The sequence below is a fragment of the Mandrillus leucophaeus genome, unplaced genomic scaffold (genome assembly GCF_000951045.1).
Source record: "Mandrillus leucophaeus isolate KB7577 unplaced genomic scaffold, Mleu.le_1.0 Scaffold1561, whole genome shotgun sequence".
Lineage (NCBI taxonomy): Eukaryota > Metazoa > Chordata > Mammalia > Primates > Cercopithecidae > Mandrillus > Mandrillus leucophaeus.
This window is the reverse complement of record NW_012101545.1, coordinates 408,899-425,039: the sequence shown is the minus strand read 5'-3', so window position 1 is coordinate 425,039 and position 16,141 is coordinate 408,899.

Below are 16,141 nucleotides of genomic sequence, written 5' to 3'. Positions count from 1 at the left end.
GGGGGAGGGGGGAGGGATTGCATTGGGAGTTATACCTGATGTAAATGACGAGTTGATGGGTGCTGACGAGTTGATGGGTGCAGCACAGCAACATGACACAAGTATACATATGTAACAAACCTGCACGTTATGCACATGTACCCTAGAACTTAAAGTATAATAATAATAAATGAATAAATAAATTTAAAAAAAAATCATCACTAATAAAACTGGCAGAGCCCTGACTATTCTGGCCTGGCAAGAAACTCATATGAGAAATGCTATCTATCAACATAGATCAGCTCTCGACTACTTGCCAGCAGCTGAAGGAGAGGTCTCTAGGAAATTTAACCTTACTGATTGCTGCCTACACATAGATAATCAAGGGCAAGTAGTTGAACACATAGTTAGAGATATGACAAAACTGGCACATGTGCCTGTGCAAGTGTAGCATGGATTTGATCCTGGGGCCATGTTTGGAAAATGGTTCCCAGTGCTAGGAGGATTTAAAACTCTTATAATAAGAGTTATAATAGTAATAGGAACCTGAAACAGAGACCTGAAACAGAAACATCTGTTCTTCTGTGCTTGAAAATCTTGAACCTTCAGGTTATCCTGACCCCTCTGTGCTATGTAAGTCCTCCACTCCCCCATGCTAGATAGCCTCTCCTTGCTTGGAGATCATGCAGAAGTCTCACTTAAGGAAGATCCAATATGTAGATAACGAATCCAGAATAATAACCAAGGATCTCTTTCTCACAGATATCTGTGGTGATATCTAATAGCCACGGTGTTTTTAGAGGCAAGATGGGTAGGCATCCAACAAAGATGTTGCACGACATGTACAACCTATAAGAACAAGAGCAGAGCAGAAAACAGTCATTCGTCACCATAATAGAAAATTGTTTCCTTACTCAATTTGCAAATCAGAATCAATTCTGAAAACTAAAGTCCATCAATTGAAGAGAATGCCAGATCCCCTTCCCCTTAAGGAAGAACTTTGTAATGCTACAGCAAGTACTTAAATAGTGATTTCCCCATTCCTTCCCACTTAAGGGATATATGGCCATTTACCCCAGTAATTATACACAGAAGAAAGGAGCATATCCATGTTTTTAAAAATCTGTCCTTCCACTCACGACTTGTACAGCAGTTACGAGGGTTATGTCTCAGCACAGCCTTACTGGCGATGAACTGCTTTTCCACGCGAGGAAACAAGCTATGTACCAAACATTCTGCATGGCCTGGCTAATATGTATAAGCAGCAACTGAGAGGATACACCTGAGAGGAGTAGAATATACGCTAGATAAGGGTGAACTCATTGTGAAGGGCACTGTCCTGTCACTCAAGATATAACATCTTGGCAAGGACTTGTGGAGCCAGTCCGAATGCACTATTGGAATGGCTCCTTGGGATTTTGGGAAAAAAACACAGCATACAGTGAATGAGGCAAGATATTGAAATTGCCTAAGAGGTGTATTTAGAAAAGGATAAAAAGACTTAAAGGAGTGAACATGCTGTAATGTATTCAGAACATAGGACATAGGACCAGAGAAGCTACCAGCTGACCCTGTTTCCAGAGATGGTCCCAAGGATACTCAACTTAGATTGGCTCCTTGACTCATGGAGTAAAATCATAATAACATAAAAGGTAGTAGAAAATGGTAGAAATCCTTGAAACTGCCTTCACTTCAGGCAAGACAGTGAATTAGAAACAACCAATCCTGGATGGAATGGTAGAGATTAATATCTCTTTAAAAAGTTTAAAGGATACAGAAACATCATATCTCCATCTAATTCACCAATCTGGCCCTTGCAAAAACCGTATGGATCATGATGAATGAGAGTAGACTACATCACAGTCTTTCTGGAACTCTGGTAGCTTTCCTGATCTCAAGCACAATATAGTCCAAAGGAACCTCAATCCTCTAGATATTTCTCAGAACATTGCATCCAGCCACAGTATTTGATGTAATAATTGGAACTGAGGATCATGAAGTTGCAGTACTCCAGATGGCCTCATAAGGCAATGCACCTCAGAGGGTTGGATAAAAATCCCTTCAAAGATTCAAGGGCCTGCAACACTAATGGAGGATTCAGAAATTTAGTGGTCTGTGGAATGCAGTAAAGGAACTAAAGGACAAGTTACTGCATGTTGCAATTCTTACAATTAAGAAAGAGGAATTTCAAAGTTATTTAGTAGATCTCTTTGGATTGTGGAGAACATATACCACATTTGAGAATATTGCCTCAAGCATTTATTGCATCATTTGGCAGATTGCCACTTGGGGTTGGGCCCAGAACAAGAAAGGCTCCATAGCAGTTTCAGTTTGTGGTATAAATAACAATGCCTTTGGGAACATACACTCCAGCCAATCCCATTATGCTAGAGATGTTCAAGATAGACAGGGATGCTGTGCAGTCTGAAAACCCTGAAGCAGGACCCTAACAAAAATTGACAAGAAATAGTGTATAAATATCTCAACTTCATTACCTGTAAAATAAGTTAATCTTGGTGCATGTTTTTCAATGGCTCCCTAGTGTTACCGTAATGGGATTAAGTTGTAGACATTCACAGTGGTTAAGTGGTTTGAAAATGCACTGCTTCCCTTCCTTGTCTATTTACTCACTCTTAAGCTTTTTTTCTTTCTTTCTTTCTTTTCTTTTTCTTTTTTTTTTTTAAAGACGGAGTCTCACTCTGTCACCAGGCTGGAGTACAGTGGCGCGATCTGGGCTCACTGCAACCTCTGCCTTCTGGGTTCTAGCGATTCTCCTGCCTCAGCCTCCTGACTAGCTGAGACTACAGGCATACGCCACCATGCTCAGCTAATTTTTGTATTTTTAGTAGAGATGAAGTTTCACCATGTTGGCCAGGATGGTCTCAATCTCTAGACCTCATGATCTGCCTGCGTCAGCCTCCCAAAGTGCTGGGATTACAGGCGTGAGCCACCGCACCTGGCCACTCTTAAGCTATTTTTTGTGCCTCCTAAATAAGCTACTTAATTAAACCAAATTTGCCATTTTTTGTAAGTTAAAAATGGTTGAAGATCTGCAGTTTCATATGTTTCAACTTAATGCTTGAACTTGAATCCTTTATTTATGGTTTTGTCTGGAGCTAGCAAGACTAAATAATTAGTTTCGCCTATTTTTTGAGTTTTGCATAAATGGAAATCATACTTCATGTATTCTTTTGTAACATGTCTTTTGCTCAACATGATGTTTTTCATACATCTACATATTGTAGCATACAGCTATGCTTCAATTATTTTTGTTTATGTATAGCATATTCCACTATCTGAAGACCTCATACTTTTTAAATTGTATTGTTAGTGGATAGATGAGTTATTTTCAGTATGGGATTATTACAAACAGTGAAGCTAATAGAATCCTGGCAGGTACATCCTTATGTATATTCGCACAAGTGTCTCTAGGGTATATACCTAGGAGTAGAATTGCTAAGCCGTAGAGTATGTCCATATTCTATGTGTTTCTTAAAGAATATTTAAAACAGGAAAAAATAACCTTTACTGGGAGTGCAATTTAGTGCGTACAGTGGTTTCCTAACCTCTAATTTCTACACAGCATACCTGCAGTGTGTGAATTGTAATACTGTTCAGCCCCGAGAAGGAAAGAGGCAGAAGCTTTTGATTCTTCTTACAGCATATCCTTCCATATTTGCTTCTTGAAGAGCATAATCTCCCTAAGTTTTCTCTTTCTCTTTTTTTTCAACAAATAAATAAAGCCAGTTCCTTTTGCCATTTCTTAATAGGGGCTATTCCCAATGCCTTTAATAATATTTCAATTGCTTTCTTTCAGAGTGCCTCCAAATTTTTCAAATCTAGGGTCACCATGTAATTTATTATCCAAAACAGGTCAGTTTGGGGAATAAAAAGAAGTGCTAAAATAATGAACAGTTTTAACTGATTTACAATGGAGGTAAACTAGATCATCCCAGGGAAACCAAAACATACTGTCTCCTTATTCATATAACACTAAATGGGTGTGTTCTCAAATCAAGTAAGGAATGCCTACGGAGGACTGGCTTATATTAAATATTAAAGAAGGGTGGTTGGCTGCATTACACACTCATATTTGCAGTCCCAGTCTCAGGGACTTTCTTATGACTATATTATGCGTAAGTAACAGCACATAAACAGGAAGGGCCAAACATTGATCTCTTCATGGCAATGAGGTAATTTTACCTAGGTTTCAATTGTGTCATTTAGGGAAATGGTGACTGCATATTTAATCCTCAATTTAGTAATAAACACAAATCTCAATAGTATTTATTATTCAAAGGAGATTTTTCAAAAGTACTAGCTGGTGGCTAAGTAACTATGAGAAACAAAGTGAAATAGGGAAGATTTTTACCAACCTCACTTGTATTTACTCGTTCAGAAAACAGTTCTTTTTTACATAGGACTTCTCTGACAATTTGTACTTGGAAAATTGAAAGTGTGACATTTTTCTACAAGCAGAAACATGCAAAAACTATTTTAGGCAGAAAGAAATACCACAGGATTAGTATTTGTTTTTACAGAACAGTCTATCAGGCATCTCATTGTTTAAATAAGTGAAGCATCTGGTTTAAAATGCAAAATGTTTGGGGAAAAGTCTAATTGCCTCAGAAATATTTGGATTTTCTCAAGTAGTTTGGTAATAATAATACTATTGCTAAAAGCCACTAATTACTAAAAAGCTACCTTGTGGTGGTCACTGAGTTTCAAACTTCGGTTTTATTATCTAATAAAATCCCCTTAACAATTTTGTGAATTAGAAATTTGCTGTTTAAGATAATGAAGCTCAAGTGGTTAAATAAATTACTTCTCAGTTCCAAGTTAATAAATGGATGAGCTGATACTGGAACTCAAGATCATTTAACTCCAAAGGTCTTCTATTTTTTTTTTATAAAATATTCTGAGGCTTCAATTTTATTTGCTACCTCATAAAAGATGCTACAGTTCAAATAACATTAAATTAATCTAGACAGAAGATTTACTGCCAAGTCTGGAGGATAGTAGGTTACCAAAACAACAATTCAAAATGATGTCAATAGAGATGTGGGGGCCAGCTTTTTAACAAATAAATTTTATTTTGTATATTTGAGGTTTACAGCATTATGTTATGGGAACTATAGAAATAATAAAATAGTTACTATAGTGAAGTAGGTTAACATAGCAATCACCTCATGTAGTTACTTTTATAAGCTTTTTTGTTAAATTTATTTATTTAACAAAATCTCTAATATTATACAATTTTATCAACTATAATTCTCATGTTGCACATCTGTAAATGTCTAGACTTGCTCACTCTGCATATCTGCTACTTTGTATCCTTTGACCTGTATCTCCCTATTTCTCCCCTCTCCCGCACCCCACTGTTCTCTATCTCTGTATACAGTCGAGCATCAATAATGATGTTTTAGTCAACAATGGACTGCTTATACGACAGTGGTCCTATAAGATAGTAATGGAGTTGGAAATTTTCCATAGTCTAGTGATGTTATAGCAGTCACAATGCATTCATTACTCAAGTGTTTGTGGTGACGCTGGTGTAAACAAACTTACTGTGCTGCCAGTCATGTAAAAGCATAGCACATTCAATTATGTGTCACACATAATACTTAACAATGATAACAAATGACTGTTACTGGTTATGTGGTTACTGTATTATATATTTTTATTGCTAGTTTAAAATGTACTCCTATGTATTCAAAAAAAGTTAACTGTAAAACAGTCTCAGCCAGGTCTTTCAGGAGGTAATCCAGAAGGCGGCATTGGCATCACAGGAGATGACACCTCCACGAGTGTTACTGTCCCTGAAGGCCTTCCAGTGGGACAAGATGTGGAGGTGGAAGACCATGATATTCATGATCCTGACCCTGTGTAGGCCTAGGCTAATGGGTGGGTCTGTGTCTTCATTTTTAACAAAAAAGTTTAAATAGGAAAAAAAAAAGCAACATTTAAAAAATAGAAAAGCTTACAGAGTAAGAATACATGGAAAAATTTGTTTGTGGAACTGTATAATGTGTTTGTGTTTTAAGATGTTATTACAAAAGAGTCAAAAAAGTTTTTTAAAAATTAAAAATGTATATAGTTAACAAGATACAATAAACTTAGTTTATTTTAGAAAGAAAAATTAATAAATTTGGTGTAGCCCAAGTGTACAGTTTTATAAAGTCTACAGTAGTGTACCATAATGTGTTAGACTTTCACATTCACTCACCACTCACTCACAGACTCACCCAGAGCAACCCCGAGTCCTGTAAGCCCCATTCATGGGAAGTGCCCTATACAGGTATGCCATTTAAAAAAATATTTTATGCCCTTTTTTTACTGTACCTTTTCTATGTTTAGATATGTTTAGATACACAAATACTTATCATCATAATTGCCTAGAGTATTAGTACAGTAGTATGCTGTACAGGTTGGTAACCTAGGAGCAATAGGTTATGCCATGTAGGTATGTAGTCTGTAGTAGGCTTTACCATCTTGGTTTGTGTAGGTACATTCTATGCTCTTCACACAACAATGAAATCACCTAAGAATGCATTTCTTAGAATATATCCCCATTGTTAAGTGATGCATCGCTGTATTTGATCATTTTATTTTAGATTCCACTAAAAATGAGATAATGCAATATTTTTCTTTCTGTATCTGGCTTATTTCACTTAGCATAATGTCTGCAAGGTCCATCCACATTGTAGCAAATGGCAAATTTTTAAGGCTGAATAATATTTAACTGCATATGTATCACAATTTCTTTATACATTCACCTGTTGATGGATACTAGGTTGTTTCCATATCTTGGCTATTGGGAATAATGCTACACTGAACGTGGGAGTGCAGATATCTTTATGAAGTGCTAATTTCAGTTCATTTGGATATATACCTAGAAGAGGGATTGCTGGATTGTATGGGAGTCCCATTTTTCATTTCTTTAGGAATCTCCATACTGTTTTCCATAATGGTTATACCAATCTGCGTCCCCACCAACAGTATACTAGAGTTCCCTTTTCTCCACACCCTTGCCAATGCTTATTATCTTTTGGATAATAGCAATCCTAAACATGTGACTAAGAAGAGGGGCTATTAGACCACCTCGGGTGGCGGGGGCGGTGGGCAAATGAGAGAAGAAAATTTAACTTTGAAATTGAGAAATAGTAACTTACTGACTTATTTAAGTCTGGATTTTAAAGTATTCACTAAGCACCAAATAGGGGGACAGCCAACATATCAAAGCATCGATATTCATCAGGAATGAAGAAGTTTTAATCATGGCTACCATCTATGATTAGTTCAAACTCTGCCTCTATTTCTTAGATAGTTGCAGAAAAAGCAAAAGAGTCCTCTAGATCAGAGGTTATCAAACTCTGCCCATGGGCCACCTGCCTGTTTTTATAAATAAAGCTTATTGAGATACAGCCAGGACCACTTATTAGTATTTTGTCTATGGCACCTTTCACACTGCAATCGTGGAATTAAGTAGTTACAACAGAAACCAAATGGCTTCCAATCCTAAAATGTTTTCTATTTTCCTTTCTAAAAAAAAAAAAAAATTGCCTACCACTGCTCTAGATCAGGGTTTCTCAACCTCAACACTATTGACATTTTGGGCCACACAGTTTTCTGTTTTATGGGGCTTGCCTGTGCAGGTGCTTGGAAGCATTTGTGACCTCTACCCATTGGATGCCAGCAGTCCTCCAGCAGGTGGGCCAACCAAAATATCTCCAGACATATTAGATGTCCCCTGGGGATAATATCACCCCTATTGAGAATCACTGCTCTAGATAAGCAGCATTTTTTTCTAAGCTTATTGCAAATTTCTGACACAAATTGATCTTCCATATAATCTGCATGGAAACATATGAAGGAGCCAACTTGACAAAATCTTTATTGAAAACACAGAAATAATTTAATAACAAACAATCTACAAACTCTCACCTCCACCCAGTCTGCCCAACAAAGCATATGTAGTCATACACCCTATCTTCTCTCTTTTACAGTAACTGTTGGTCCTCCTTTCTAAGGCTAATTCCTCCATCCCGACACAATCTCATCCTCTCTTAGTTGATCAAGGACTTCACTACAGTAACTCTTTCCCCACTGCATCACCAATTTTTCTTTACTAGGTCAGATCCCTTAGTAACATGTATGCTATTATTTCTCGAATCTTAAACAAGCTAAACCTTCCTCTTCCTCACATCCCCTTCTAGTTACTGTTCACATTTCTTGGATACCATTTATAGAAAACCTTGTTGAGGGCAATGAGAACACATGCTTAATACCTGGGTGATGGGTTGATAGTTGCAGTAAACCACCATGGCACACATTTGCCCATGTAAGAAACCTGCATGTCCTGTGCATGTATCTGAGAACTTAAAATAAAATATTTTTTTTAAAAAAGAAAATATTTTGAGAGATATAAACCTTCAGATTCTGGCATTATGATGAATTCAAACGCAATGAATAAGTAATCGATACAAAGATCTATCATAATGAAACTGAAAGGTTGATGCTGTGGCTCAGACCTGTAATTCTGGCACTTTGGGAGGCCAAAGTGGGCAGATCACTTGAGGTCAGGAGTTCGAGACCAGCCTGGCCAACATGGTGAAACCCAGTCTCTACTAAAAACGCAAAAATTAGCCAAGTGTGGTGGTGGGCACCTGTAAGCTCAGCTACTCAGGAGGCTGAGATAGGAGAATCACTTGAACCCGGGAGGCAAAGGTTGCAGTGAGCCAAGATCATGCCACTGCACTCCAGCCTGGTGACAGAACAAGACTCTGTCTCAAAAAAAAAAAAAAAAGAAAAGAAAAGAAAATGAAAAGCAACAATGACAAAAAGGTTAACCTAAAAGCAGTCAGAGAGAGGAAAAAAAAAAAAAAGCAGTTAACCCACAAAGGAAACTACTGATTTCTTATATTAACAGTGAAAGCCAGAGGAAAACTGAATAATATCTTGGCAGTGCCTGGGCAAGGAGAGGGTGCTGCCTACTCATGAAGCCTCCACTGAAGGGGTTGCATCCTTCTGTGGTGCTAACTTAGTTGTATCAACTTTAAAAGACAAATAATGACAGTAACACAGTACCTGCATTGCTTACCTTATAGTGCAATCTCTTAATGTTGCAACAATAGAGGTAGTCGGGTCTCGGCATCTAGGCAGCTAACAATTCATCTATATCCTGCTTTTTGTGGTATTAGAAGCAGGGTACCTGCTTAGAATGAAAGGGTGGAGATGCTTTAGACAGGGAATAGAGAGTGGCTCAGTAGCTCTGCATCCGCTTTAGTGTTATGTCTAGAAAATACTCTTTTGGCAGCCTGTCTTATCAGCACTTTGAGAGTACCCAATAGAAACAATGAGCTAAAAGTTTCTGCATACTCTTTAATCCCCAGAGTGCCTACAGCACACTGTATACTTCCCAAAAGTGGTGTCTGTAACTCCAAGGAAACATGAATTAAAAGAGTAGCAGAGCTAAATAAAGGTAGAGAATGATGATGTGAATACAATAGTGCAATATGAAACACTATTTTTAGGAGGCTATTTTAGGAAGTAAATATTTCAGTAACCTGAGGCTGCACTGTCTTCAAGATCTCAGCTCCAGTGTTTCTTATAATTCATTTGCTAATAGTGTCAAAGTTTCAAAGTTTGACATCAATCCACTATTTCAAGTTCATCCCTTTACAAACATCATTTCCACTCATTTGGCTTTCCAGAAACGTTTAGTGGAGTGGGAAATAAAGGAGTGTATGTTAAAGTCAACATCAATAGAATAATAAATAACCAGAAGTCTATTTTCTGTGCCACACTCATTAACGGTGGACTATCACTGCTGCATCTTTTACTGCTGCAGGATTGTGAATTATTGAGAGTGCTGATGAGTTGTAATGTTGTAATCAATTTTGTTTCATTTTTAAATTTTAAACATGAATAAATGTTTAATGCAGAAGAAAGTAAATATAAATGAAGAAATTATCAGTGGTGGATCTTCTCTGATGTACACAAATGAGATTAATGCTCTAAGCACTTCTGTTTATAACACACAGTATTGATCAAATTAAGAGCAGGCAAAACAAAGCACAGGTGAAAAGCCCAAAACTCTGTTTAGGTTAATGACATTAAAATCTGTAAACTTTACATATTGGATATTTTAAATTGAGATATAAGTTATACTATAACATTCATCTTTTAAAAAGTAGACAATTCACCAGTTTTTATACATTCATACAGTATTTTACCACACCAAAAAGAAACCCCATACCCATAAGCAACCACTCCACATACCCTTATACTTCAACCTTTATCAATTACTAATCAATTTTCTCTACAGATTTGCCTACCCTGGACATTTTACATAAGTGGAATAACATAATATATGGCCTTTTTGTGTCTGGTTTCTTTAACATAGCCCGATGTTTTTAAGGTTTATCCAAGTTGAGGCATGTATCAGTACTTCATTCATTTTTTATTGTCAAGTAGCATTTTATATATGAATTGATATAGTTTGGCTGTGTCCCCATCCAAATCTCCTCTTGAATTGTAGCTCCCATAATTCCCACATCTTGTGGGAAGGATCCAGTGGGAGGTAATTGAATCACAGGGGCAGGACTTCCCTGTGTTGCTCTCATGATAGTGAGTAAGTCTCACAAGATCTGATGGTTTTATAAAGGGTAGTTCCCCCACATAAGCTCTCTTACCTGCCACCATGTAAGGTGTGCCTTTCTGCTCCTTTGCCTTCCCCCATTATTGTGAGGCCTTCCCAGCCTTGTGGAACTGTGATTCCATTAAACTTCTTTTTCTTTATAAATTACCCAGTCTCAGATATGTCTTTATAACAGCATGAGAACTGACTAATATAGTTAATTGGTACCAGTAGAGTCGGGTGCTGCTGTTAAGATACTTAAAAATCTGGAACCGACTTTGGAACTGGGTAACAGGTGAGTCTGGAACAGTTTGGAGGGCTCAGAAGAAGATAGGAAATGTGGGAAAGTTTGCAACTTCCTAGAGACTTGAAGGGTTCAGAAGACAGGAAGATGTGGGAAAGTTTGGAACTTCCTAGAGATTTGTTGAATGGGTTTGACCAAAATTCTGATAGGGATATGAAAAATGAAGTCCAGGCTCAGGGGGTCTCAGATGGAGATGAGGAATGTCTTGGTAACTGGAACAAAGGTCACTCTTGCTATGCAAAGAGACTGGCGGCATCTTGCCCCTGCCCTAGAGATCTGTGGAACTTTGAACTTGAGAGAGATGATTTAGGGTATCTGGCAGAAGAAATTTCTAAGCAGCAAAGCATTCAAGAGGAAGTGAAGCAGAAAAGTTTGAAAAATGTGCAGCCTGGTGATGCTATATAAAAGAAAACAACACTTCCTGGGGAGAAATTTAAGCCTGCTGAAGTTTGCATAAGTAACAAGGAGCCAAATGTTAATCACCAAGATGAAAAAAATGTCTCTAGGCCATGTCAGAAACTTTCATGGCAGCCCCTCCCATAACAGGCCTGGAGACTTAGGAGGGAAAATTGGTTTCATGGGCCTGGTCCAAGACCCCAGTGCTCTGGGAAGCCTTGGAACATGGTGCCCTGTGTCCCAGCTGCTTCATCTCCCACTATGGGTAAAAGGGGCTAATGTACAATTCAGGCCATTGCTTCATAGGGTGCAAGCCCCAAGCCTTGGCAGCTTACACGTGGTGTTGGGCCTACAGGTGCACAAAATTCAGGAATTGAGGTTGGAGAACCTCCACCTAGATTTCAGAGGATGTATGGAAATACCTGGATGCCCAGGCAGGAGTTTGCTGCAGGGGCAGGTCTCTCATGGAGAACCTCTGCTGGGGCAGTGTAAAAGAGAAATGTGGGGTCAGATTCCCAACAGAGTGCTCACTGGGGCACCACCTAGTGGAGCTGTGAGAAGAAGGCCACCATCCTCCAGACCCCAGAATGGTAGATCCACTGACAACTTGCACCATGCACCTGGAAATGCTGCACACACTCAATGCCAACCCATGAAAGCAACCAAGAGAAGGGCTGCACCCTTCAAGCCCACAGGGGCAGAACTGCCCAAGGCTGTGGGACCCCACCTCTTGTATCAGCATGACCTGGATGTGAGACATGACATCAAAGGAGATCATTTTGGAACTTTAATGTTTAATGACTGCCCTATTGGATTTTGGACTTGTATGGGTCCTACAGCCCTTCATTTTGACCAGTTTCTCTCATTTGGAATGGGTATATTTACCCAATGCCTGTACCCCCATTGTTTTGGGGAAGTAACTAACTTACTTTTGATTTTACAGGCTCATAGGAGGAAGGAACTTACCTTTTCTCAGATGAGACTTTGGACTGTGGACTTTTGACTTTATGCTGAAATGAGTTAAGACTTTGGGGGACTGTTGGGAAGGCATGATTGGTTTTGAAATGTGAAGATACGAGACATGAGAGGGGCCAGGGGCAGAATAACATGGTTTGCTGTGTCCCCACCCAAATCTCATCTTGAATTGTAGCTCCCATAATTCCCACATGTTGTGGGAGGTACCCAGTGAGAGGTAATTGAATTGTGGGAGTGGGTCTTTCCCATGCTGTTCTCAGTATAGTGAATAAGTCTCACAAGATCTAACGGTTTTATAAAGGATAGTTTCCCTGCACATGCTCTCTTGCCTGCCGCCATGTAAGACATGACTTTCTCCTCCTTTGCCTTCCACATGATTGTGAGTCCTCCCCAACCATGTGGAACTGTAAGTCTATTAAACCTCTTTTTCTTTATAAATTACCCTCTGAAGTATGTCTTTAATAACAGTGTGAGAACTGACTAATTCATGGATATTCCACATTGTGTTTATGTATTCATCCTTGACAGACATGTGTGTTGTTTCTACCTTTTGGCAAATATGAGTAAAGTTCCAGTGAACATTATGTGCAAGTTTTTGTGTACTCATATGTTTTCTGTTCTCTCAGGTATATACTTAAGAGTGGAATTGCTGAGTCATACGGTAACTCTATTTTGAGAGAATCCCAAATTTTTTCTAAAGAGGGTTGCAGCACTTTGCATTCTCAACAGCCATGTATGAGGAATCAAGTTTCTCCACATCCTTGCCAACACTTGTTATTTTCTTCTCTTTAAATTATAGTCATCCTTGTGTGTATGAAGTTCTATCACATGTGGTTTTTATTTGCACTGATCTAGTGACTAATGATGTTGAACATTTTTCATGTATTAATTGGCCATTTGTGTATCATCTTGGTATTTGTCTATCCAAATCCTTTGCCCATTATTAATTTGTGGTATTTGCCTTTTTGTTGTTGTTTTTTTGAAATTATTATTTACTTTAAGTTCTAAGGTACGTGTGCACAATGTGCAGGTTTGTTACATAGGTATACATGTGCCATGATGGTTTGCTGCACCCATCAACTCGTCAATTACATTAGGTATTTCTCCTAATGCTATCCTTCCCCTAGCCCCCCACCTCCCCAACAGGCCCCGGTGTGTGACGTTTCCCACCCTGTGTCCAAGTGTTCTAATTATTCAATTTCCATCTATGAGTGAAAACATGCGGTGTTTGGTTTTCTGTCTGTGTGCTGGTTTGCCAAGAATAATGGCTTCCACCTTTATCCATGTCCCTGCAAAGGACATGAACTCATCCTTTTTTATGGCTGCCTAGTATTCCATAATGTATGTGTGCCACATTTTCTTAATCCAGTCTATCATTGATGGACATTTTGGGTAGTTCCAAGTCCTTGCTATTGTGAATAGTGAATAGCAATAAACATATGTAGGCATGTGTTGTTTATAGTAGAATGATTTATAATCCTTTGGGTATATACCCAGTAATGGGATCACTGGGTCAAATGGTATTTCTAGTTCTAGATCCTTGAGGAATTGCCATACTGTCTTCCACAATGGTTGAACTAATTTACACTCCCACCAAGAGTTTAAAAGCATTCCTATTTCTCCACATCCTCTCCAGCATCTGTTGTTTCCTGACTTTTTAATGATCACCATTCTAACTGTCATGAGATGGTATCTCATTGTGGATTTGATTTTTGTTTCTCTGATGACCAGTGATGATGAGCATTTTTTCATATGTCTGTGGGCCGCATAAATGTCTTTTTTTTTTTTTTCCTTGTTTTGAGATGGAGTCTTGCTCTGCCACCCAGGCTGGAGTGCAGTGGCGCAATCTCGGCTCATTGCAAGCTCTACCTTCCAGGTTCATGCCATTCTCCTGCCTCAGCCTCCTGAGTAGCTGGGACTACAGGGGCCTGCCACCATGCCTGGCTAATTTTTTTGTATTTATTTTAGTAGAGACAGGATTTCATCGTGTTAGCCAGGATGGTCTCGATCTCCCGACCTCATGATCTGTCTGCCTTGTCCTCCCAAAGTGCTGGGATTACAGACGTGAGCCACCATGCCTAGCCAAATGTCTTCTTTTGAGAAGTGTCTGTTCATATCCTTTGCCCACTTTTTGATGGGGTTGTTTGTTTGTTTTTTTATCTTGTAAATTAGTTTAAGTTCTTTGTAGATTCTGGATATTAGACCTTTGTCAGATGGGTAAATTGCAAAAATTTTCTCCCATTCTGTAGGTTGCCTGTTCACTCTGATGGTAGTTTCTTTTGCCATGCAGAAACTCTTTAGTTTAATTAGATCTCATTTGTCAATTTTGGCTTTTGTTGCCATTGCTTTTGGTGTTTTAGACACGAAGTACTTGCCCATGCCTATGTCCTGAATGGTATTACCTAGGTTTTCTTCTAGGGTTTTTATCATTTTAGGTCTAACATTTAAGTCTTTAATCCATCTTGAATTAATGTTTGTATAAGGTGTAAGAAAGGGATCCAGTTTCAGCTTTCTACATATGGCTAGCCAGTTATCCCAGCACCATTTATTAAATAGGGAATCCTTTCTCCATTTCTTGTTTTTGTCAGGTTTGCCAAAGATCAGATAGTTGTAGATATGCGGTATTATTTCTGAGGCCTCTGTTCTGTCCCATTGGTTTACATATCTCTTTTGGTAACAGGACCATGCTGTTTTGGTTACTGTAGTCTTGTAGTATAGTTTGAACTCAGGTAGCATGATGCCTCCAGCTTTGTTCTTTTTACTTAGGATTGTCTTGGCTATGTGGACTCTTTTTTGGTTCCATATGAACTTTAAAGTAGTTTTTCTTTTTTTTTTTTTAATTCTGTGAAGAAAGTCATTGGTAGCTTGATGGGGATGGCACTGAATCTATAAATTACCTTGGGCAGTATAGTCATTTTCATGATATTGATTCTTCCTATCCACGAGCATGGAATGTTCTTCCATTTGTTTGTGTCCTCTTTTATTTTGTTGAGCAGGGGTTTATAGTTCTCCTTGAAGAGGTCCTTCACATCCCTTGTAAGTTGTATTCCTGGTTATTTTATTCTCTTTGTAGCAATTGTGAATGGGAGTTCACTCATGATTTGGCTCTCTGTTTGTCTGTTATTAATGTATAGGAAAGCTTGTGATTTTTGCACATTGATTTTGTATCCTGAGACTTTGCTGAAGTTGCTCATCAACTTAAGGAGACTTTCATCTAAGATGATGGGGTTTTCTAAATATACATCATGTCATCTGCAAAAAGGGACAATTTGACTTCCTCTTTTCCTAATTGAATACCCTTTCTTTCTTTCTCTTTCCTGATTGCCCTGGCCAGAACTTCCAACACTGTATTGAATAGGAGTGGTGAGAGAAGGCATCCTTGTTTTGTCACACTGTTCAAAGAGAACACTCCAGCAGTATAATATTGGCTATGGGTTTGTCATAGATAGCTCTTATTGTTTTGAGGTAAGTTCCATGAATACCTAGTTTATTGAGAGTTTTAACATAAAGCACTGTTGAATTTTGTCGAAGGTCTTTTCTGCATCTATTGAAATAATCATGTGGTTTTTATCGTTGAGAGCTGTTTATGTGATGGATTACACTTATTGATTTGTGTATATTGAACCAGCCTTGTATCCTAGGGATGAAGCTAACTTGATCGTGGTGAATAAACTTTTTGATGTGCTGCTGGATTTGGTTTGCCAGTATTTTATTGAGAATTGATGCATCAATGTTCATCAGTGATATTGGTCTAAAATTCTCTTTTTTGTTGTTGTGTTTCTGCCAGGCTTTGGTATCAGGATGGTGCTGGCCTCATAAAATGAATTAGGGAAGATTCCTTTTTTTTT